At 44.3% G+C, this 25,535-nt stretch overlaps 1 protein-coding gene across 1 annotated transcript in view; it reads left to right on the top strand.

Annotated features, from left to right (window-relative positions):
• The first annotated feature begins 594 nt into the window (after positions 1-594).
• LOC127443748 (helix-loop-helix protein 2-like) overlaps positions 595-25,535 on the top strand; it is a 39,991-nt gene continuing 15,050 nt past the window's right edge. The window contains exon 1 of the mRNA XM_051702607.1: positions 595-1,309. The gene's annotated coding sequence lies outside the window, so the exon portion shown is untranslated. The remainder of the gene's footprint in view (positions 1,310-25,535) is intronic.

Genomic DNA, 25,535 nt, shown 5'->3' with positions numbered 1-25,535 from the left:
GACTGCAGCTCCTCTCTGCCTCTGGGCCTTATGATCTTAGAATAATTTATATCTAACTTAATTATTCAACATATAAAGGAGCAGAGGGGCATCTCCAGACAGAGCAACCAAGTAATTTTTTTTTCAGTGGAAAACACATCTGTGCCTCCAGACTCATGGATGTTACAATATGTTGAGATGTTACACTCGGATGTAGAATTGGGAGTTCACGTGATATAACTGGAAGGAAGAGTGTTGATGTTGTGTATGCGAGTGAGCACCAGATTCAGTAAAGACTTGTTCAACACTGATTTGGTTATAGAGATACAGGCACATATAACATGGCTGCAGCGGAAAACACTGGACAAGCCTACGGAAGACTTTGAGGTGCGCTAACGAGTCAGAGAGTGGCACTGGAAAAAACATGGATGGCGCTTACGGATGGAAACCGCCAGCAACATTTGACTGGAATGCAGCATGTTTAGCAAAAACCTGGAAATCGTGGTAAGAGGAGTTCTCCTTATACAGTGATCTCACCTTCAAAGACACTGACAAGAAGACAAAGATAAAAATTTTCAATATCAGAATGCTACTTGTTGCTACTTCCTACTTGTTCTGTAAACATTTGTGAATGTTGTTTCTACCGTAGCGGGAACCCGACACACATCACTGATAGCCCTTTTCCACCGACATGGTTCGGGTGCGGGTTCCTGGGCTGGTGCGAATTCCTGAACTGTTCTGCATATTTCCACAACAGAAAATGCCTTTCCGGGGTGAAAACCTGGTTCTGCACTGGCCCCAAAAGCTTGCTGGTCTCTATGCAGGAACCGATTACATCAGGGGACAGAGGGCGGGATAATGTTTTGTCACCATGGGAAAGTTTTACCAAACAACAACAGTAGCTACCGTCTGCAGCAAGGAGTACTTCTTCGCTATATAACAACAATAAACAACCCACAAAATGATCAGACATCAAAAGCGTTCAGGTAACATGATGAAACAAGTGCTTTACATGCGATATGGTATTTACGAGGATCTGAGATAAACTAGAGAGAACGCAAAGGAAAAAAATACTCTACGAGAATGAAGAAACAGCACGAAATGATGCACGCCGCCTTCAAACGGACAACTGACCAAATCATAAACATATTGAAAAACACTTAAGGGAGTATAGGGACCATAAGAAGGACATAAACTAAAGCGACAGTGGACGGAGCAACAATGTTTTGGACTCACACCGACCAGCCTGCTAACTAACCAGGGCATTGAATTCAGCCAGTAACGCTTGTGATAAACAGTGAATCGCTGGTGTCCTCTGCAGCTGATCTCAGTAAGTTGTTATATTTGCCAACTTTGTTAGCTTTTCTTACACTGTTGTCATCTTATTTTGTGCATTGTTTTGTTCTGTAAGGGGATTTTTGACCAGCTACTCACTAAGTTTGGAAGATCATGGCTATCTGTTAAGTAAAACAGTGGGATTCTCAATCAATAATATTATATGCTTAAAAATCCAAATAAAACCATCTGCTATAACAATGTTAATAATTATTCCACTGTAACAGTTCATAGAACTTTAGCAAGTTAAGCCATAGTTCATACAATATAATGTCATTACATTACCTGTCGTCTTTAGCATAGATGTCGTCTCTGAAAATCTTGTTGAGCAATGTAATAACGATGGACTGCATTAATCTGTATGTTTAAATATGTCCTCAAAAACAAGAGTAGAAGCTGTATACATACACACTGTGATGCGAAATGCTTGTTTATATTTGAATTATTTAATACTTTTTGACTACAAATGTTTTTTTGTTGTTGTTGTTGTTTTTGCAGACTTGCAGTTAAAAAGAGGTAGTTTGATTATTCGTTTCCACTGGTAAATGTCCTTTGCCCATATGATTATGAAATAAGGTTCTTGATGATACTTGCTGTTAGGTGAAGGATCCAATTTACTGATTAAGTTGATCTTTTCTTCAAAACACATTAATAAAACATTATATGTATCCCTAAAGTATACCTTTTTGTGTTTTCACAGTGTTGTCACAGTTGTTAAAAATTACTTTTTTGAGCTGTTTCCATCACTTTACGATTGTCCAAGACATTTGTTTGCTCTTCCTTACATTCCCGGATGTCATGCTCGAATTTTGCTACCTGAATTTCTCAACCCGTATTCAACAACCTGAATATTGAGACCTGAATTTCACGACCTGAAATCCACACCTTGAATAATATAACTTGAATTTCACAACCTGATTTTTTTTTAGGTGAATTCACACAAAATATTTAAAATTAACAGCAAATTTTTCCAATAACATCAAATTATACCCAGTCTTTTTTCAAGATCATGAATTCGGAGGCTTTTTCAAATTCAAGTTCTGGTGATACAAAAATGACGCCATACCAGGGCTGTCCTTAGGGTGCTGAAACCAGTGCAGCTGCACCAGGGCTCTGCGACGATTGCTATCGCTATGCTTGGGACGGCCCTGCATGAGACAAACACAAAACTAAAATGGTGACCAAATATGATTTGAGAATACAGAAGAAGTTTAGGTCTGAAATTAATGTTGGACGTCTGGAAGATTCTGTGATTAAAGGGATCGCTCTTCCCCCAGAAAATTATTGTCATAATTTAATCACCCTCGTGTTGTTCCAAAGACTTTTTTTTTCATGGATTACAAAAGGAGATGTATAGCAGAATGTTAGGGACTGACATACACAGTCACCATTCACTTTCCTTGCAAAAGGTGCAGTCTTCAATATTCTGCCTAACATCTTGTTTGTGTTACACAAAAGAATGAAAGTTTGAACAACATGAGGATATGAGGACAGAATTTTAATTTTTGGGTGAACTACCCCTTAAATAAATGGATTATCATGTTGTAGACCATTATAAATATATTGTTAAAATTTCTCTCAAAAAAGTATAAAAGGTCTTCGAAAATATTTAAAAGGTACAGATCGATGTAGGATGTACAGAAGTTCTGAAAAACACAAACAAGATTTCCATAAACAAGCACATCAGCTTTCAGATGTTGATCAACTTAGCTTTCAGCACAAGGTGACTAAGGAAGAAAGAACAGAACACTTATAATAATATTATAATTATTAGTGTTCTGATAAAATTAATATAATAATAATTCAATTTTGGCAATGATGTGAAAATTACATCATAGTACCGACAGCTATTCTTGTGCTAATCAGTGTCCAGCTTCTGAGGGGGAGGAATCGACATGTATATCTTCCAGTTTCGAGCACTAATCAAAACTGAAATCCAAGGTTACTTACATCGGTCACATTCTCCACACCAATCTGGGGTCTGAAGAGGTCCACCTTAAAGGTCTTCTCCCAGTAGGTAGTTAACTGTGCAGATGAAATAACTATGACAACACTGTCACAAGTGTTTCAATTACAGAAAATAAATTGTGTGTAGAAACGGGTGGGGTAACATCTCACCCGAGGGAATTCATCAGGATCAATCCACACTATGCTTAGATCTGGGTTTTTAGTATTGTACCTAGCCACCTCCTTCAGAATCACTAAACATTCATAACCATCTGTAAAAAAAACAAAAACAAGCATAGATACAGTGATTCAGGCATTAAGACAATCATTCATGTTGTGAAAACAACATGCAATTCTTTGTGATGTTAGTAAAAAACAAAAACAAATCTGAATCTCTTTTTTTTTATTCTCTTGTGAGTGAGAGTGATTCAGTTATTTAGTTAAAACCTGGATCTTCCTCCTCAGCAAAGGCAACAATGTGGATTCCATCCATGTCATCCTCCTATTGAATGAGTAGAGAGAATAAATATCACTCCTAAAAGTGAACCAGCAACAATTTGGTTTGACAGTTAACATTGTGTGATATTTGCCACAGCATTTTAGACAAACACCTTTTACCAACAATAATCATGCATCTTACAAGAATTATCAAAAAATAAAAATACTTTTTTGAAATGGCATTCAAAATTCACTTGGCTCAATAATATGAAGTGGCACACCAAGGGGCATGACAATTCTGTTGAATAGTTAAGGTCTTGAGATACTCTCACAATCCAATCTTGCTTACCCAGGTCTCAAACATGTCCTCAGAACGAAGCTTTCTCAGAGTGGGTCTGGGTGGAGATAAAACATTGCTCTAAATGAACCCTTGTTTCATATTTAAGTAACAATGATGAAGCAATCAGGATATTTGTAGCCACTGATTTTACCTCCTGTGCTTATTAACAAAGTCCACTATTTCTTCTTCAGAATTGGGTTTGCCAGGAATGGTAACGGGCTCCTCCATGATTGATTTCATTCATTTTTAGAGTAAACTGTTTTGCCACCTGATAGAAAACTTTACAAATGAAGCCTGAACACAATCCTGTTTATTCAGAGATATTTAAAGCCATTTACTTACAAGTATCCTCCCTCCCTTGAATATACATTTTAATTTATAACAGTAATCATTCATAATTATGTTCATTGTACTGTACACACCCCTTTGTCATATGTAGCAAAAAATTTGACATATGGTTGAAACTTCTCTGCAGCCACCTGAAAAGCTTTGTAGTCTGAGAAAGAAAGAGAAAAAAATTTCCACATGAAAATAGAATGATCTACTAGCCAGCCCTCACAACACATCCAGAGGTCACAGCAAATGCTTCAGCAATCTCTCAGCTGAAATTGGATTTTTAATAATAGCTGAACAGCAGTCATGTACAGAAGATAAAATGTCCTCTCTTCTTTACCTTGCTTTTTTGGGAATGGCTCTATAATTGCTCTTGATTAAGTTCTGTTTTACCTAAAGTGTCAGCTATTGAAAGCTTGTGGGGTTGCCCAGGGAAAGGCTTAAGTAAGAACATGTTCATCATGTTTGATATATTATTTGCCCCTGTTAAGTTCCTCTGAGATCTGGGCTCCCTTGAGCATTGAGGTTTAACATAGCAACATAGGAAATTGCTTATCAAAGTCAAATACACACCACATTCTGCTTTATTTGGCTGCTTTTCTATCTTCTTCTGTCCTTAGCAGCAATAGAAGCAAAAAGCTTATCCCTGGTTTCACCACATTGGCTGTGGGAGGTAGCAGGATATCTACAATTTTCCTTTCCAATGCTACGTTTGATATGGTAGGATCAGTCATGTAAAACTCAACACTGCTACGCCATGTGTCATAATCAACTTCATAGTTAGAAACTCTACCTGCAATAGGCTTTAATCGAACTACAGACTGAAGCTGTGTAGCTACACTTCTGGCGTACTCAGATTGTTAGTAGATAACTGAAATGGATGCAAAACCATCTCTGCAGTAACTGTAGGTGCAGCTTTAAGCTCTGTATATGACTGTGCATCAAAGGAAGGGTTTGGTTCAGAGTGATAGTCAGGTTTTTGAGTTGCGTCTGGGCCATACAGAGGTTCATGAGCTAGTGAAGTCATTTCCACTATCTCTTCAAGTGGTGAGTTTGAAACTGATTCTTGAGTTATGTTAGTTTCTACAATTGGCTCAGACTCTCCAATAGACTTAAGTATTCTACCAAGTTGTGCTATGAGAACATCCTCAAAGGATTTACCACTCAGTTTAGCCAAGACTTTTAGATCAGATAGAAAGGTACATGTGGCTGCTGAACCTACCTCACCATTGTAGACACTAGATAGGCTTGCAATATGGTGAAAGATATCTGGGGTAGTAGTGGTTGTTCTATCTGAAGGCAAAATATCTTGAAGTGCCTATACTGCATCACCATGTGTGTACTCCACAATAATCTGATTTCAGTATTCTGAATCAGACTGAGTAACCTCAACTGACCTAGAAATTGAACCAATTTGCTTGATTTCAAAAACCTCCTCATCTGCTTCAGTGCCACTCAACCAGCTAACAATAATAGAGTTTGGCACTTTGATATTCTCAGAACACATTACCTCCATCTTCAAATGTGATTTTCAAAAAGAAATGCAATGTATTCAGTAAGAAATTTCTATTGCAACTCAAATACAAATTTGGTCACATTTATTTGTGGTGACTTGTCCTACAACGGGACTCCTGGCTGCTGGCTCACCGAAATGGATTTAATTAACAGAGGTTCAGGAGGAGCATGTTAAATTTAATCTGACAAATCACAATCCACAAGCAGGAGTATATAAGCCGCTGCTTACCTGCTTCCTGTGACAACTCTCCCGACAATTGGGTCCCACCCTCAAGCCAGCAAACATGTCTGAACTGGATCTCTTTCCCTCAGATGAGGAACTCTTCAACTCTCCCATCATTGCTTCATCACAGTCATCCGATTCCAGCAAAGACACTCCTCCGTCCAACGGCGTCATTGATCCGGCTGCTCCAAGCCGAGGACACAGGGCTTCTCGCTCAGCAACCTGCACTCCAAGACGGAGGAATCAGCCCTCTCCTCTGCCATCCAGATCACTCAGAAATCAACCTCTGCTGACCACCCAACTATACCTGTCATTTCAAAATGGACAGTTAATAAACTTCACCAAGCTCTAGCCGCTTCTAACATCCACTTCTCTTGCAGGCTAAGCAAAATCCAATTATATGATTTATATGTCTCTTCCCAACATGACATTCCTTCTACCTCTAAAACTCCTGAAAATGTGATAGCCGAATCCTTACCTTCTACGAGTTCCTCCAGATGCGACTTTCCAGCTCGCAAACACCCCGACCGCTCACAACCCTCTGGGGTTTCAGGTACAGGCCATTTCTCCCTCACCAAACTTCCATCCCGTAAAAGGCCTTCAGCCAGCGTGGCATCAGCACCAGGCCAAGTGCCTAGCAGGCCACCACCTCTCCTTTCTCTCTCTTGCCAGCCTCTGCTCACTTTGCTCCCAACCACCAGGCACCCCGACGCAGGAGTCTGCCTGCTGCCACCGCTCGGAGTTTCACCAACCTCAGAGGCTCTAAATCCTTCTTCTCAACCAGCCTACCCCAGCTCTCTCCTCCATCCTACCCTTGGGCTTTCGGAGCGGAATCGAGCGCGAGGCTGCCTCCGCTAATGACAAATACTCCAGCCCAGTGTTTACCTTTTCCAGCTCCTTCCCCCTCACTCTATCCTGCCTTCAGAGCTGCCCCAGGCATGAGGATGCCTCCGCCTTCAGAGCCGGCTCCGCCCCAACTCCTTCTCGCCAGGCCTCAACCAGCCAGCCCCTCTACTTTCACCCTCCATACAGCTATGCCTCTAGCTATTCCCCCAAATGCCGCAGCCATGGAACCTCTGCAAGTGTCCAATAATCTCCGGACCCAGATTTTGTCAGGTGCAGATATAAACCTTTCTACTCTCCTCTCTCTCTACCCCACCAACGAGCCACAACGCCTTTTAGATTGCGGCAACATTTCAGTAAAGCTTAAAAACACAAAAATCACCTCCACTCGTACGCTGTCCTTGGCAGAATTCTGTATTTCGTTCAGTCGTTATACAGAAGTTATTTGTTCTGTGTATCCACACAGACAACGTGAGCTAAATGATTACATGGCGATCATTGCAGAGCTCTCTCTCTCTTTCGGCGGCAGTCATTTCTACACCTACCATAAAATGTTCTCTGCCAAATGCACTGTTTGAGTCGCGCAGTGGAACCAGTGTCCATACTGGGGAGCCCTTGACTTAGATCTCCATAACAGAGTTTTCCTGGGCTGCCACAGCATTTCCTGCGCAGTATGTAGATCATCAGACCATCAAACTGAATTATGCCCTCTCATAAATTCTAACCTTCCCACCCGGTCAGCCCAAAATCTAAAGAGCTAAAATCAGGTTTTATGATCGGCCCGTTCGAAGCCCCCCTTTTAAAACCTTCCACATCAGCCCTATGGGGTAGCGACTAGAAAATTCTCAGGCAAAAAACGCATCATCATCGATCTTTCGGCCCTGCACGAATCCCAATACCCAAGCATTAACAGCCTAATTCCTCTCAAAGAGTTCTCTCTCCACTACCACAGCGTCGACCAAGCCATCCAAATAATAAAAAATGTTGGAAAAGGAGCCTGGCTGGCTAAAGTTGACATCACTTCAGCGTTTAAAATAATGCTCATCCATCCTGATTTCTGGCATCTTTTCGGAGTTCACCGGTGAGAGAATTACTGTTTTTCTGTCCGCCTCACTTATGGATGTAATAATAATAATTAATAATAATTTTCTTTATTTATCACACATTATACATTTGCACATATACAGTGAAATTCTTCTTTTTCACATATCCCAGCTAGGCTGGGGTCAGAGTGCAGGGTCAGCCATGATACGGCGCCCCTGGAGCAGATAGGGTCAAGGGCCTTGCTCAAGGGCCCAACAGTGGCATCTTGGCGGTGCTGGGGCTTGAACCCCTGACCTTCTGATCAGTAACCCAGAGCCTTAACCGCTGAGCTACCACTGTCCCCGTGTGATGTGAAAGCAGCCCCAAGATTTTTGACTTATTGTCTGAAGCTATCCGCTGGATCTTGTCAAGTAACTACACCGTTCCCCACTTAATTCACCTACTAGATGATTTCCTCTTCATCTCGCCCCCCAATGCCCCTCCCGCTGCCCACCTCTGTACCATCCAGAAACTTTTTTCCGATTTAGGAATTCCAATTTCCCATGAAAAAACAGCGGGTCCCTCCTCATCCATTGAATTCCTAGGTATCATTCTCGATACAGACAACTTTCAAGCCTCCCTGCCAAAAGAGAAAATGACATAATTATGTCCAACCTCCTATCTAACAAAAGCTGCTCTAAACGAGAGCTCCTCTCCCTCCTCGGGCATCTCAATTTCGCCATGCACATCATTTCCCAAGGCCACCCCTTCATCTCGCACCTCCTCACCCTCGCCTCATCTGTCGCTGCTTTAAATGATACAATATCCCTAAACCCATACTACTGTGCCAACCTCCAGTTATGGTTAACATTCCTTAAACAATGGAAAGGACTTACCTTTTAACGAGGACTTCCTCTCATTCCTTGAAGACATCCAACTTTTCACCGATGCTGCTCCGTCCGTAGGCTTCAGGGGATTCTGATACCAAGGCTGCTGGTTCACCTCCACCTGGCCCCCAGAGCTCAGCAGCCTTCCACAATCAGCAGCTTCCTCCCCTGTATGAATTATACCCCATCGTGGTCGCAGCCTTTCTGTGGGGAAATGAATGGACTTCAAAAAGCATCGTAGTCCACTGCGATAATCAGGCTATAGTCCATTGCATCAACAAGGGCCGTTCTCGTGCCCCCAATATCATGCTGTTTCTAAGACGTCTAATTTGGATTTCAGCCTGTAACCAATTCATAATCTCTGCTAGACACATACCAGCATCAAAGAACCAAATTGCTGACTCACTTTCCCGCTTTTCAGAAATTCAGAGTATTAGCTCCAGAGGCAGACTCGACTCCGATCCTGGTACCTCCCTGTTCGGTGTTGAGATTCCTATAGACCATCCCCTCAAACAACTTCTCATCGCATCACTTGACTCCATAATTCGAGCAGTCTCACGAGAACTCTCCAAACCTACTGGACGCCCTACTATCCATTTAATCTTTTATTTCTTTCTTAAATCAATTCAAAGGCATTCAACCAGGTACCATCAAAGGCTATCTGAGCAGCGTACATTTCTTCCACAAATTAATATTCAGCAAGTCAGCCCCAGCAATCAATAACCCTCAAATTTCTCTGCTAATTAAAGGAATTAAAAAATCCCAACCTGCACGCCCAGACACCAGAATGCCTCTAACCATCGACATTTTAACAAAATGCCTAACAACCCTCCGCCTTGGTTACCATTCATTAAACACAGCCTGCACGCTTGATGCTATGTTCATTCTAGCCTTTTTCGGCTTTCTGCGCTGCTCAGAAATCACTGTCAACACTCAATTCGATCCCAAAATCCATCCCACCTTCTCAGACCTGCAAATTATAGATAATGAAACAATCAGACTCTTCATTAAACAAAGCAAAATGGATCAATTTAAAAAGGGGCATTTGATCCAATCCAACCGTACCAATCTCTTGCTTCATTTCTCGCTTACAGACATTCCCATATCAAGTCCCCCCTGGATCCGCTATTTACTGATAATAATAATCACGCAGTTTCAAGATTCTGGTTTCAAAAGCACCTTAAATCAGTCCTCCTCCATTCTGGCATCCCGGCAAAATTTTACTCCAGTCATTCAATCCGTATCAGCGCAGCAAGCACCGCTGCCCAAAAAGGTTTATCAGAACAACAAATTCAATCTCTCGGTCATTGGTCCTCAGACGCATATCACACCTACATCAGATCCAATCATTTCCACATCAGGAAAGCTCATCAATCACTAATCAGCTAAATTCCTTATCAGTACCACCTGTCACCGTCACGCACGTCACCACCTGCTGCCGTGTCGATACATTCTACATACACACGCGCATATGTGCACATGTACGTATAGGCGTGGATGTGTGCGTGTGTGCACATGTATGTGCGTGTGTATTCTGCTGCCTTGTGCTTCACAGAAATCTGGCTGAGTGAAGCCATTCCGGACAGCGCGTTACATCTGCTGGGCTTTCAGCTGTTCAGAGCAAATCGCATCACGGAGTTAACGAGGAAAATGAGAGGTGGTGGAACATGCTTTTAAATCAATGAAAGTTGGTGTACAGATGTAACAACATTAAAGAGGATGTGCTGTCCTAATTTGGAAGCGCTCTTTATTAACTGTAAGCCTTTCTACTCGCCATGGGAGTTTTCCTAGTTTATTCTGATGAGTGTGTATATTGCGCCAAACGCGTGTTTGAACACAGCACTGCAACTGCTGACTGATCAAATCACAGACACAGAACAACAATACCCGGACTCAGTTATTATTATTCTTGGGGATTTTAACAAAGCAAACCTCACACGTGAACTGCCCAAATACAAACAGCACATTACATGCCCAACCAGAGACAGAAATATACTGGATCACTGCTACACAACAATAAAGGATGCATATCGCTCTGTCCCTAGAGCAGCTTTGGGACTATCTGATCACTGTCTGGTTCATCTTCTTCCAACCTACAGACAGAAATTAAAATCTGCTAAGCCTGTATTAAGAACTGTAAAGAGATGGACCAACGAAGCTGAGCTGGAACTACAAGCCTGCTTTGACTACACTGATTGGAGTGTTTTTGAGGCTGCAGGCACCAATCTGGACGAGCTCACAGATACTGTTACATCATATATTAGTTTTTGTGAGGATATGTGCATTCCTACTAGGACTTATTTAACATTTAACAATGACAAACCATGGTTTACAGTGGAACTCAGGCAGCTTCGTCAGGCCAAAGAGGATGCTTACAGAGTTGGGGATAAAGTCTTGTACAATCAGGCCAGGAACACACTGAATAAGGGAATCAGTGTTGCTAAAAGAAGATACTCTGAGAAGCTGAAAAACAAGTTTTCAGCTAATGACCCTGCATCAGTGTGGAGTGGCATGAAACAATTTACAAATTACAGGACTCCTGCCCCCAACCCTGTGGTGGACCAACAACTGGCTGACAACCTGAATGTGTTCTACTGTAGATTTGAAAGGCCCAATCTCACACCCCACACCCACTCTGACCTTCACTTCACACAAACACCAACACCTCCTGCAACCCCCCTCCTCCCTCTCCTGCTACTCAACCTGCACTTAAGATCTGTGAAGATGATGTGAGCTGCATCTTTCGACAACAAAGGATAAGGAAAGCACAGTGCCCAGATGGCATTTCACCTGCATGTCTTAGATCCTGTGCTAACCAGCTGGCCCCCATCTTCACACAGATCTTCAATAGATCACTGGAGCAGTGTGAAGTCCCATGCTGCTTCAAATGTTCCACTATCAACCCCATCCCAAAGAAACCAAAAATCACAGGACTTAATGACTATAGACCTGTCGCCCTGACGTCTGTGGTCATGAAATCATTTGAGAGACTGGTGTTGGCCCACCCAAAGAACATCACTGGACCATTTCTAGATCCCCTTCAATTTGCTTATCGAGCAAACAAGTCTGTGGATGATGCAGTCAACATGGGATTGCATCATATCCTGCAACATTTGGACAGACCAGGGACATATGCAAGGATCCTTTTTGTGGACTTCAGTTCAGCTTTCAACACCATCATCCCAGCTATACTCCAGAATAAATTACACCAACTCTCTGTTCCCTTGTCTATCTGTCAGTGGATTACCAGCTTTCTGACGGACAGGCAGCAGCTTGTGAGACAGGGGAAACTCACTTCCAGCACCTGTACAATCAGCACTGGTGCCCCCCAGGGATGTGTGCTCTCCCCACTACTCTTCTCCCTCTACACCAATGACTGCATCGCCAAGGACCCCTCTGTCAAGCTCCTGAAGTTTGCAGATGACACCACTGTCATCGGCCTCATCCGAGATGATGATGAGTCTGCATACCGAAGGGAGGTTAAACAGCTGGCTGTCTGGTGCAGTCAAAACAACATTGAGCTGAACACGCTCAAAACGGTGGAGATGATTGTGGACTGTGGAACACCCCAACACTGACCCCCCTCACCATTCTAAACAGCACTGTGTCAGTAGTGGAGTTATTTAGGTTCCTGGGCACTACTATCTCACAGGACCTGAAGTGGGAGACCCACATTGACTCCATTGTGAAAAAGGCCCAGCAGAGGTTGTACTTCCTTCGCCAGCTGAGGAAATTCAACCTGCCACAGGCGCTGCTGATACAGTTCTACTCAGCAGTCATTGAGTCTATCTGATCACTGTCTGGTTCATCACTGTCTGGTTCATTTTCCCCATTCGATTGCTTGCTGGGCTAACCCGTTCGAATGCCGTGAGTGCACTCTCTCTATAGAGCAGTCTCCCATTCGAATTGCAGCGTGAGTCAACTTTCATTCTCATTCTCCCTGTTCGACTGCTTGCTGGGCTTACCCATTCAAACGCCATGAGCTAAACCTCTCTCTCTTAGAACAGTTTCCCATTTGAATCTCAGTGTGAGCCCTCCCTTTCGAACACAGCATGAGCCAACTCTCATTTTCACCTTCCCTGTTCACATACCGTGAACCCACCCACTTCTACGATGAGTGGTGGTCTCTCATTCGAATCACAGCGTAGCCCTCTCAACCAGCCATTGTACAAGAATGCACCTTCAAACAAATGCTTAAAGCAATCCCTCTGTACAGATTTTGGGGGGAAGAACAATTCAGAAGCATCCACCAAGCCAATTTACCAAATGGAATTGTTGCTGGCTTGCTGTCCTAAATACTTCCTGCCATAGTCATGTTATTGTTCTTTCATCTTAACATCTTTTATGGGGGTAATCAGGACTCAAGTCAAGTCTCGAGCTCCGAGCCCTCCAGTATATGGACAGCAAGCCAAATACATTTACTGCTTCAACACAAGATTACATTAACATACGACTACTGAAATGGAGTTAATTAACAGAGGTTCGGGAGGAGCATGTTAATTTTAATCTGACAAATCACAGCCCACGAGCAGAAGTATATAAGCCACTGCTTACCTACTTCCTGTGACAACTCTCCTGACATCCCACCTCCACCCCATCTCCACTTATTCTCTAGATACATTATCTAAATAAGTCCGGGTGGGGGTAATCAGGACTTCAGTCGAGTCTCGAGCTCCGAGCCCTCCAGTATATGGACAGCAAGCCAAATACGTTTACTGCTTCAACACAAGATTACATTAACAAACGAACTACTGAAGTTTTCCTGTGTAACCCATCTGTAGGTAAGTACACTAGTGCTAGGATCATAGGAGTTCAGGTAAGACACTGCAACACAAATTAATGGACTCAAGTTTTAGTTTACCATAAACAAGTATTTTAGTGAAACTTTAAAATGAGAGAATTTTGTAAAAAGTTACAAAAGAATTAAGCCAACGTACAATGTAAAATATAAAATAAAATAAAACACTTTTAAACGTGTCAGTGAATTTGTTTGTCAGTGTATGTGTATTGTATATGTGCATCAAATTAATCAGATAGAATATTCAGACTCTGGGTTCTATTTTCATGAGTGCGCAAAGCGCAGTGCAAAGCGCTACAACTGTGCACAATGTCTTAACCAATTTTCATGAGAGCGCTAATTCTAAGCGCAATTTCCGTGCCACTGCAAATTGTGGGTGGGAGTGTTTGCTCTACTTTGGGTGTAGGCATGCAAACTGTGGGTGTACTGTATGTAAATGAAGTGGCGCAAAGCGCAATTTGATATTTTCCTAAGAATTTGGTCGTTTCGCAAAAAGTTTCAATACCACATCTTAACTCAGCGCAAAGTCCAAATTAAGTTCCTGCATTTGCAGTTTGGAGATTTCACCAGCAGGTGGTAATAAAGTTCATGTCCAAATTCTGAAAGTACAGAACATCAAATAATGTCCTTGACGATCGCTGTTGAAGCCATTTGTTAAATCAAAAAATTATGAGATTTGTGTAACATTTTCTAGAGGTCATGGTTTATTTTTTTCAATTATTATTATTATTATTATTATTATGTTTAAGTCACTGCAAAAGGGGCCGGTGGAAGTAGAGTAAAATGTTTGGATTTGGTATGATTTTTTTTTACCACTTCGTTATTTTTATTATATTTTCATTTCGTTTGAAGTGTAATTTGAATTTAGAAATATGTTTAGCTACATTTTTTGTGTTTCAATAAATTAATTACATTTTTCAAAATCAATGTCAATCGGTAGAAGTGTGTGCCGATACAATCACTGTTAATACTTGCCATGATTTGTGTGTCAGTAGATGAAAATGATTAATAATACTTACATTCTCTGTAATTTAACAGAGCCTACATCCATATCCTGAACCACATTTTCCATACGTATAAAAGGAACGTGTCCCATTTAACAAGGACGCACAAAATAATATAAGTCCATATTTTTATTCTTCTAATTCATTGCCATACAGTCCATTTACACTACCAACTTCTTATGAATGTACTCTCTTTTACAGTAGTTTACAGTATATCGCTGGTGCTTGACAGGGAATGGACTGTATAATAGGATGGAGATGTGCATGCGATTTCGCCAAACCCACCTACACTTAGTGCACACTTGCACGAAAATACCAATAGTTCATGGCCGTGCCCATTGACTTTGCACTTATGAGTTAAGGCATTGCATTTCACTTAGCGCTATAGGGCCCTCTGTCTTCCAAGTTTCCTCTGATTTTCGTTTTGTTCCATGTAGGCAACAGTCCTACCACACAGTGTAGTTTCAGATCTCTGAGTTTAAGTTTTGATGAATTGGAAACCCAGGAAATCAACTCTTCTTTTACATGCAATGATCGGTTCCGTTCAAACCCAGGAAATCAACTCTTCTTTTACATGCAATGATCGGTTCTGTTCAAAATGGTTGACCTGCCATCTTTTCAATGTCCAATGCTTTGCCTCCTCAAACGGGGTTGTCTTAAAGACCTGACCTTTATTTGCAAAACAGGCACTTACAGAATACAACTTATTCATGTTATTAGGCCTAATGATCACATTCCATATGAAAATAAATATATCACACATATGAATACTGTATGTGGAAAAATCAATGAAGTACTGATGTTTTAAAACAGCAGCATTTGATGAAATTAACAGAAAAATATATTCATAATAACTGAAAACACTATACATCTTGGTTACTTTCGTAACCTCCATTCCCTGATGGAGGGAACGAGACGTTGGGAGCCCCAAACACCTCTGATCTTTGAGAAAAGCCAATGGGAATTGGCAAGTGGAATTTGCATGCCACTCCCCCAGACATACGGGTATAAAAGGAGCTGGCTCGCAAACACTCATTCAGGTTTTGTGCTGAGGAGCCGAGACAAGGTCCCAGCCATTTCAGCGGGTAGTTCTGTGTTATGGCAGGAGGGACACAATGTCTCGTTCCCTCCATCAGGGAACGGAGGTTACGAAAGTAACCAAGACGTTCCCTATCTGTCACTCACTCGACGTTGTGTCGATTGAAGTGACACTAGGGCTCCCTATACAAAATGCCACAATTAGCTGAACTGTGTTACGTGGACTGGCGGTGCGAGATGGGAAGACCACTGTTTGCCTCGTAGTCAGTGCACCTGGCCATCCTGTAACCTCCCCAACGCTCCTACGAGCGTTGCACCTCGGGGACAAGTGGACTGCCCAAAAAAATGGGGACAGGCTAGTCCAGCCGTGGCCTCTTCTCCTCTTTTTTTTCTCCCCAAAAAGAGTGGAAATCATTTATCGACTGGGGGCCATAAGTGTCCGTGTTGGGGGGTGTCACTCCCAAGGGGAAGACACCACGGAGACCACACCCTGCCCGAGGGGGAGGAAAATGTGTGGAAATACGTCACATGGTCTTACCAAGTCTTGTCGGCAGTGTCTCATATGGAGAAGTCCCCATCTTAGGTCCTTCCCAGGGGATGAGGAGCTCTACAAACATGGCGACCGGGGGCAGAGGGGCCTCTGCCCAAAGAAGATGCAGAACCATCTCGCAGAAGATACCTCACACGGGGTTACATATGGGCAACCAGGGCCAAGTTAGCACGCGTACTGGGCTGGCAACGAGTTTCTCCGCAAACTCGCCTGCCACAGGGCTAAGGAGGAAGGACATCCAGGGTCCACAACTTCGTGAACATGACTGGGGGTAAAAAACGCACGTCTTCGCCTCCGGGAGGGGCCAGCTGTCCCGTAACTTACCTGCTCGTACCTGACAACACACGGGATTAGACCGGCTCAACCCGGAGATTGTAGATCCTCGCGAAGGTATTGGGTTTTGCCCAGCCCGCTGCTCTGCAGATATCTGCTAAAGAGGCACCATTGGTCAGAGCCCAGGAGGCCGCCACACTCCTAGTAGAGTGTGCTCGTAGCCCCAAGGGGGGCGGCATGTCCTGGGCGTGATATGCCAAAGCGATGGCATCAGTGACCCAGTGGGCGATCCTCTGCGTGGAGACAGTGCTCCCTTTCCTCTGTCCTCCAAAGCAGACAAAGGGCTGCTCAAAGCGTCTAAAGCTCTGTGTGCGATCCAAATAGATTCGCAAAGTGCGCACTGGACACAGCAACGACAAGGCTGGGTCTGCCTCCTCCTGGGGCAGCGCTTGCAGGTTCACCACCTGATCCCGAAACGGGGTCGTGGGAACCTTGGGCACATAGCCTGGTCGGGGTCTCAGTACCACGTGAGAGTATCCCGGACCGAATTCCAGGCACGTGTAGCTGACAGAGAATGCCTGCAGGTCCCCTACTCTCTTGATGGAAGTGAGCGCAGACAGGGGGGTAGTCTTCAAGGAGAATGCCTTAAGCTCAACTGACTCCAGGGGCTCAAATGGAGCTCCCCGTAGGCCCCGAAGGACCATGGAGAGGTCCCACGAAGGGATGAGATGCAGTCTGTGAGGACTCAGCCTCCTCTTGCCTCTAAGGAACCTGATGACCAGGTCATGCTTCCCTAAATGCTTACCGTCAGCTGCATCGTGGTGCGCCGCTATAGCAGTCATGTACACCTTCAAGGTGGAGGGGGACAGCTGCCCCTCCAGCCTATCCTGCAGGAAGGAAAGCACTGACCTGACTGCACATCTCTGAGGGTCTTCGCGTCGGGAAGAACACCACTTAGCGAACAGACGGCGCTTTAAGGCATACAGGCACCTCGTAGAGGGAGCCCTAGCCTGAGTGATTGTGTCTACCACTGCAGGCAGTAGGCCACTTAGGTCTTCCATGCCCCGTCCAAGGGCCAGACGTCTGGTTGCGGGTGCCAGATGGAATCCACCGGGGGGGCTGTCACGAGGAGCGTGAGGTCCGAGAACCAAGTCTGTGTGGGCCAGTAAGGTGCCACTAGGATGACCTGCTCCTCGTCCTCCCTGACCTTGCACAGTGTCTGTGCAAGTAGGCTCACTGGGGGGAATGCATACTTGCGTAGCCCCCGGGGCCAGCTACCAGCACATCTGTGCCAAGGGGAGCCTCGGTCAGGTCATACCAGAGCGGGCAGTGGGAGGATTCCCTGGAAGCAAACAGGTCTACCTGCGCTTGACTGAATCGACTCTAAATCAGCTGGACCACCTGGGGGTGGAGTCTTCACTCTCCCCTGAGCGTGACCTGCCACGACAGCACATCCGCCAGGGTGGGGCGTGGCCGTGAGTGGCGCTCTGAGCCCAGGAACCGATTATCATGCCGCGAGGGTTCAGGGGAGAGTGGAGGGTTCCACTCCAGCCCGATGCTCACAGCCACCCGGGCAAGCATGGCTGCCAGCTCCACATCAGCCTGCAACTGGGCGACCGCACCCGAGGGTGGGAGCCCAGTCGAGTCCTTGGCGTCAGACTGGATGAGCCCACTCTCTGATGCTGCGATCGAGAGCTCATCCTCTTCGCGAGCCCCGAATGAGATCGCGAACTCGCCCTGAGACAAGCCGACGGTCTCATCCCAGAACTCAACTGGGGCACACGAGCAAACTGGGGAATGGGAGGTCCGTGGGGGGTTTCCCGGCAGAGAATCTCCCACTGAGGTCCCCAAATCGCCCCCAGTGCTAATCACCGCGGCCTCATACCCATAGGTAGAAGGACTGAGGTGGGGAGCGGCTGCAGTGGCTTTTCCCTCTAAGAGAAAAAGCCGCGACTGCCTACGTTGCCATGGTCATGCTCTCAGAGTGAGATAAAGACATGAGCCTAGACACGTGAGGCAGCGATCGTGACTGTCAGAAGTGGAGAGATAGCGACCACAACCAGGAATTAAACACAGTCGGAAAGGCATCTTTAAAAAGACACTCTGTCTGTGCCACTCTTTTAGTAGAAAAATATACTCTTTTATTAGGAAGAATATACTCTTTTAGCTGCTGAAGCGCCCAGGGGCGTTCTCTGCACACTACCAGTGCAAGAGGTGGAGAAACCGCTGTAATGCTGCATAAATCAAACAGCTTTCGAGGTGAATGGATTGGCGGAGAAATTCAGCTCGCTGAAACACAACCGCTCGTCTCCAAAGAAAAAATCTGAGTGAGTGGTTGTGAGCCAGCTCCTTTTATACCCGTATATCCGGGGGAGTGGAATGCAAATTCTGCTTGCCAATCCCATTGGCCTTTTCTCAAAGATCAGAGGTGTTTGGGGCTCCCAAGGGCGACCCCTAGTGTCACTACAATCGACACAATGTCAAGTGAGTGACAGATAGGGAACTGTACAAGAAAAATGAAATATGCGAGAAAACATATTATTTTCAATACGCATTTGCAAAATTGCAAAAAATAAAATAAACAATAGATGCATTTCAGGATCTCAATCAGCAGGACTGGCCTATATGGCCTGTACAAAGTGCATACTAAACTCTTAAATGAGTACTTAACTCCCAATATTAAGAATAATACCTCTTTTAGCAACTTAAAACAACATAAAAGCTTGTTTCTTCAAAACATGAATGTATTGTACCAGACAAAGTACAAAGACTTTAGTAATGTAATACTGATCAGCTCTTGAGATGTATAGTCAATAGCACATTGTTTAGCTAGTAAAACAATTTAGATAAAACAAATCACTTTAGTCAAGTCAAGTCATTTTTATTTGTATAGCGCCTTTCACTTCACAAATCTTTGGAAAAAACTTTACAGAAAATCATGCATTAACAGAAAATGAAACTGTAATATCTATAAAGTCTTAAAGTCATCATGGTGTAATTCGATAAAATATGATTGTGAACTGTGTATAAAAATAATAAAATAATAATTGTATTTAGAAACTCAGTGAGCAAGCTGAAGGCAACTGTGGCAAGGAAAACAAAACTCCATAAGATGTTGGTTAATGGAGAAAAATAGCTTTGGGGCCTGCTCACTGTGGGGCCAGTTCTCCTCTGGCTAACATAATGAATATTATGCCAATATTACTTCATTATGTATAGTGCATGTCATGGTTTAAAATTATTAAACTAAGTAAGTGTTAAGGGCCAGTGTTTAAACAAAGATTTTGTAAGAACTGTAAGATTAATGATGTCTTTGAAGTGCATCCTGGATTAACTGCAGAAGTTCACATAGATGCATTGTCCTATCATTAGATCCAGTGTAGTCCATCATTAGACCAAGGTGATGCAGGCAGAGATCAGTTAGGTGTATCTCAGTTCAACCGGCAGGTCATTTTGGTGAGGTCTATCCTAAATCCAATGTTCAGGCAATGGCATATGATATATCCCATGTCTTATGGTTGGAGTTGGCATCAGTTCATCCTCTGAAGTTCATCGTAATAGACTGAAGTGATGTCTAGTTGGCATTTAGTCATCGTCACTCAGAGACACATAGCAGTGGAGTCCAACACAAAGCAGGAATGGAGCTGAATCCTGTCGGTTCTAGTGACCTCAGGATAGGAGTCCGAGGTCGAGACAGGGATACAAATAGAATAATATTAGCATAGATGACATTCAATTTATTGCAGGGTTATAGATCATGATCAATGTTTTTGGTTTCTGGTTTCGGCAGACCTAACTAAAGCAGCCTAATTGTGAGTTGAAGGATAATTTAGGTGTATGCCTGACAAATTAAATGATTCTTTAGTCTAGACTTAAACTGAGTGAGTGTGTTTGCATCTCGAACAGTGTTAGGGATACTATTCTGTAGTTTGGGAGGCAAATATGAAAAGGATCTACCTCCTTTTGTGGATTTTGATATTCTAGGAATTATTAAAAGGCCAGAATTTTGCGATCATAAAAACGTGATGGAATATAGCATGGTAGAAGGTCACTTAAGTACTGCAGAGCTAGACTATTCAAAGCTTTATACATAATTAACAGAATTTTAAAATTAATACGAAATTTAACAGTTAGCCAATGTAACGACGATAAAATGGGGCTAATATGATAGTATTTCTTGGTTGCAGTCAGCACTCTGGCTGCAGCATTTTGAACCAGTTGAAGTTTATTTACTGAACTTGCTGGACATCCTCCCAGCAATGCATTACAATAAACTAGTCATGAACGCATTAATAATTTTTTTGGCATCAGCAACAGAGAGCATGTGTTGTAATTTAGCAATTTTTCTTAGGTGGAAGAATACTGTTCTACAAACATTTGTAATTTGATTTTCAAAGAACAGATTGGTATCAAATATAACACCTAAGTTGTTCACTGTTGAAGACGATGTAACAGTACATCCATCAAGAGTCAAATTATATTTTAGCGGCTTGTTTTTAGAGGTTTTTGGTCCAATAATTAGTACCTCTGTTTTGTCGGAATTGAGTAGAAGAAAATTTCTGGCCATCCAATCTTTGATTTCATTTGTAAGGCTGGCACCAAGATGTCTACGCCCAAAAGGCGCCATTTCCAGTAATAGTCAAAGAATAATACTCTCACACAGAAGAGCATCTCCACCTGAGACAACACACCCTACTGAGTAAGGACCATAAAATGCAAATCTTACACATCTGCTCCCTCTCTTCCATACCTCATACCTCAGGTCAGTTATGACTTGTCCTGTTCTGTAAAGTAAAAGGTTTTCTGATCATACATGTTTGGTATCATTCAAGAGGTCTCAGTGCAACTGGTAAAACGCTCTCATTGCCTTTCAGCAAAGTCAAATCACAAGTGAGATTTAAGAACTTAGTGAAATATTGTGTTTTTGTCAGGGGCATGCCCCTCCCAGGTCTCTCACAGGAACATATGCTGTATGCAGATTAGGTGTATTCTTTGTAAACATCAAACGACCTACTCAATTACAAGTTTCAAAGGTCTACTTACAACCCCTTAAATCAAATCCTGAACAACATCAAACAAATACATCTGAAATAACAATAGAATCATTTGGTTCTTAAGGAGAGATGGCAAAGGAGACAGGGAATCTGTAGTCAGATCTCCCGCACAATTGCTGTGTGTAGTTCCCTATCTGTCACTCACTTGACGTTGTATTGATGTAGTGACACTAGGGGTCGCCCTTGGGGCCACTCATTCAGATTTTTCTTCGGAGCCTAGCGGTTGTGTTTCAGTGAGCTGAATTTCTCCGCCGATCCATTCACCTCGAAAGCTGTTGGATTTATGCAGCATTACAGCGGTTTCTCCCCCTCTTGCATCGGTGGTGTGCAGAGAACGCCCCTGGGCACTTCAGCAGCTAAAAGATTATATTCTTTCTAATAAAAGACAATATTTGCAGACTAAAAGAGTGGCACTCACGGAGAGTGTCTTTTTAAAGATGCCTTTCCATTTGTGTATAATTGCTGGTTGCGGTCGTTACCTCTCCGCTTCCTACGGCCATGATCGCTGTCTTACGTGCTTGGGCGCTGCCCACGTGGAGACAGTGTTCATGGACCGGTCATGTCCTCACTGCGAGAACATGACCATGGCAACGTTGTGGTCGCGGCTTCCTCAGAGGGAAAGCCACCCTAGCGGCTCCCCCCTATGGTCCTTCTACCTACGGGTTTGAGGCCACGTCAGTTAGCACTGGGGGTGATTTGGGGACCCCAATGGGAGCCGCTCTGCCGGGTATGCTCCCACGGATCTCCCATTCCCCAGCACGCTCGTTCGCCCGGTCGAGTTCTGGAATGAGACTGCTGGCTTGTCTCAGGGCGAGTTCGTGGTCTCATTTGGAACCCTCCACTCCCCCCTGAACCCTTGCGGCTCGACGATTAGTTCCTGGGCTCAGAGTGCCGCTCACGGCCGCGCCCTGCCCTGGGTCCTTTCTTCCCGGAGGTGCATGATGAGCTCACGAGATTGTGGCTGGCACCTTTCACTGCCCGGTCCCGGTTTATGGGCTCCTCCGCTCTCACTACACTCGATGGTGGGCAGCCAGGGGGTACTCAGCGATTCCCCAGGTGGATAAGGTGGTTGCGGTGCACTTGTGCCCGCAAAACGCTGCCACCTGGCGGAACCGTCCGAGACACCCATCCAGCCTGTAGGCTTATGTCGTCACTGGTGACTAAGGCCTACGGTGCTGCTGGACAGGCCGCCTCCGCCATGCACGCCATGGCTCTCCTGCAAGTGCACCAAGCCAAGGTGCTGAGAGAACTGCACAAGGGTAGTTCTGACCCAGGATTGATGCAGGAGCTGCGTTCGGTGACCGAACTCGCCCTCCGGGCGACGAAGGCAGGCGATGTCCAACCCCAGGAGCACCACTGTTGGCTCAACCTGTCGAGATGAAGGAGGCTGACAAGGTATGATTCCTTGACGCCCCCATCTCCCAGGTTGGCCTATTCAGCGACACTGTCGAGGACTTTTCCCAGCAGTTCACAACGGTTAAGAAGCAGATGGAGGCTGTCCAGCACATCCTGCCGTGACATGGATCAAGATCCCGCACCCCGTCTGCTCGTCGCCAAGGGCATCCCCCTGCGGCAGCAACACCGGCTCCGCCGCAGCCCACCCCAGGAGGTCGGCCCTGGCATGGAGCCACCCGCAGGAAGCAGACACCACCCATCTCACGGCCCTCTGCTAAGAACCTAAGAAACCAAGGAAACCGCTCTCTAAGAAAAGAGCGGTTTCCTCACTTCCTGTGTCACACATTCGGTGTTATCACGACCGCCGGGCACCACACCTTTATGGCAGGCATGGTGTTCCAGTACTAAGGGAAGGAAGTCCAACAGGGGGTATCTGAACAGCCTAAAGTGCAGTCTGTGGATGCACTTTGTGGACGCTGCGCGACGCCTCCTAGATGATTTTTCCCAAAGTGCCGGACAGCCCCGGGTGGGGCTAAAAATCGCCAAAGTCTGCCTTTCTAAAGCCTGTTTCCTTGCAGTTCGTCGGCTTTCCACGGGGTGGTGTCTTCCTACCCGGACAGCCTATCCTTCCCTCCTGCCACCTATTTGATGCCCCCAATATTGGGGGGCAGCCACCCAGTCTCCACAGACCCACTTTGTTGCCCCCTGACTGCCTATTTTTGGGATTGGCCACCCCTCCAAGGACTTCAATTGGCTGACCATGGGGGCAGGTCCGGGAGGGGGCGGGGCTGTCCATGAACAGCCTATTCTGCCCCCTTACCACCTAAGTGACATCAATGCCCCCCAAGGTCAGAGGACCACCCCCGACCACCCCCCCACATCCACAGACAGCCTACGATGCCCACTTACTGCCTATTTTTGGGATTGGCCACCCAATTCGGGATTTTGATTGGCTGACCACGGGGGAGTGTCTGGGAGGGGGCAGGGCTGTCCATGAACAGCCTATTTTTCCCCCTTACCACCTAAGTGACACCAATGCCCCCCGAGGTTGGAGGACCACCCCCAACCACCCCCCATCTACTGACACCCTAAGACACCTTACTGCCTATTTTTATAATGACATATTTTTTTTATAAAATAACACATCTACGTGACTCTATGAGTCCCCCTGAACAATATGCAACCTTTGTAACCTCAAAATTCCTCTGTCCATGAACAGCCTAAATTTTTGAATGGGATAGGTTGTAAATGGAATGTCCAGATCTCAGTTTCTGGATGACATTGGAAGCTGAAACTCACAGTCCTCTGCTTGTCTTGGTGTCCCCAGTCCATGGTGTGAATTTCAAAAAGATTGGAGAAACTTGAAAATTCAACTAAAAAAAACTCATAAAAATGGATATTATTGCATAAAAATGTCTGTCCACTGACAGCATACGTGGAGCCTGTCAAATAAGTTGCAGGTGGGCGCTTCCTTTATGACTAAGCAATAACACAGGAAGTGCCCACCTGTAACTTATTCAATGGGCCCCAGTTAGGTATTACGTGGACAATGCTTTAACAAGTGACAATTAATTCATTTATTCATATTTATTGACAAAACCACATTTATAATGCTCAGGACACACCATTTAACATATGTATGCAATTTAAAACTCATAGAAATGCATATTATTGCATAAAAACTTCTGTCCACAGACAGCCTATGTGAAGCCTGTCAAATAAGTCGCAGGTGGGATGCTGTTTTGGACAGAGTTTTTTAGCTATAGTCTCCCAAGTACAACTTATTTGATGGGCCTCTGGACAATCCATTTTCAAGACATATTTATTATGTAGGTGCATATTTTTAAACAAATCTATTTGTATAATACTCTGGACACACCATTTAACATATGTATGCAATTTAAAACTCTTAAAAATGCATATCTTTGCATAAAAATGTCTGTCCACAGACAGCCTATATGGAGCCTGTCAAATAAGTTGCAGGTGGGCACTTCCTGTATGAACTGGTGAAAATAACCTTAAATTTGATGCTAAGACCTAGGGCTTCGGGTGCCCCTTATCGACATATCGAGAGCATAAGCCTCTAGAAAAGAGGAAAAGTATTTTTTAGAGTTTATGCAAGATTCACTCACACAGGCCTCTTGCACTCACAGCTTAATAGAGCCTCTTGAATTAGAGACAACTAGGGTAGGGTTGGGATTTACACTCAGGAAGGTTCTAGAGACCCCATATTTTGGGGCCCGATTCGGGGGCCCCTGACAGTCGAGGATCTCAAATGTCAATGTCCTGTGACCTTTGCAACCCCCTTTTCTAGACATCCCACTTGCAACTTAAACAATGCAAAATCCATAAGCAGACTGTGGACGATGTCCCTTTTTGGGCCAATTAAGTATTAAAAAAGGTCACAGGGCTGCAGAACTCTGGACACCGACTCAGAGCATCGTGACGAGATATATATGTCAATTTTAGGATGACTGGACCTTGCTATGTGCTGTACATGAAAAGCCTATGGAAATGAATGGAATAAGTTGCGCGTGTAACTCCTTCCCATCTCACACCC

The sequence above is a fragment of the Myxocyprinus asiaticus genome, chromosome 7, assembly GCF_019703515.2.
Source record: "Myxocyprinus asiaticus isolate MX2 ecotype Aquarium Trade chromosome 7, UBuf_Myxa_2, whole genome shotgun sequence".
NCBI lineage: Eukaryota > Metazoa > Chordata > Actinopteri > Cypriniformes > Catostomidae > Myxocyprinus > Myxocyprinus asiaticus.
Note: the sequence above shows the minus strand (reverse complement) of the source record. Positions and strands in the feature narration are given on the sequence as shown.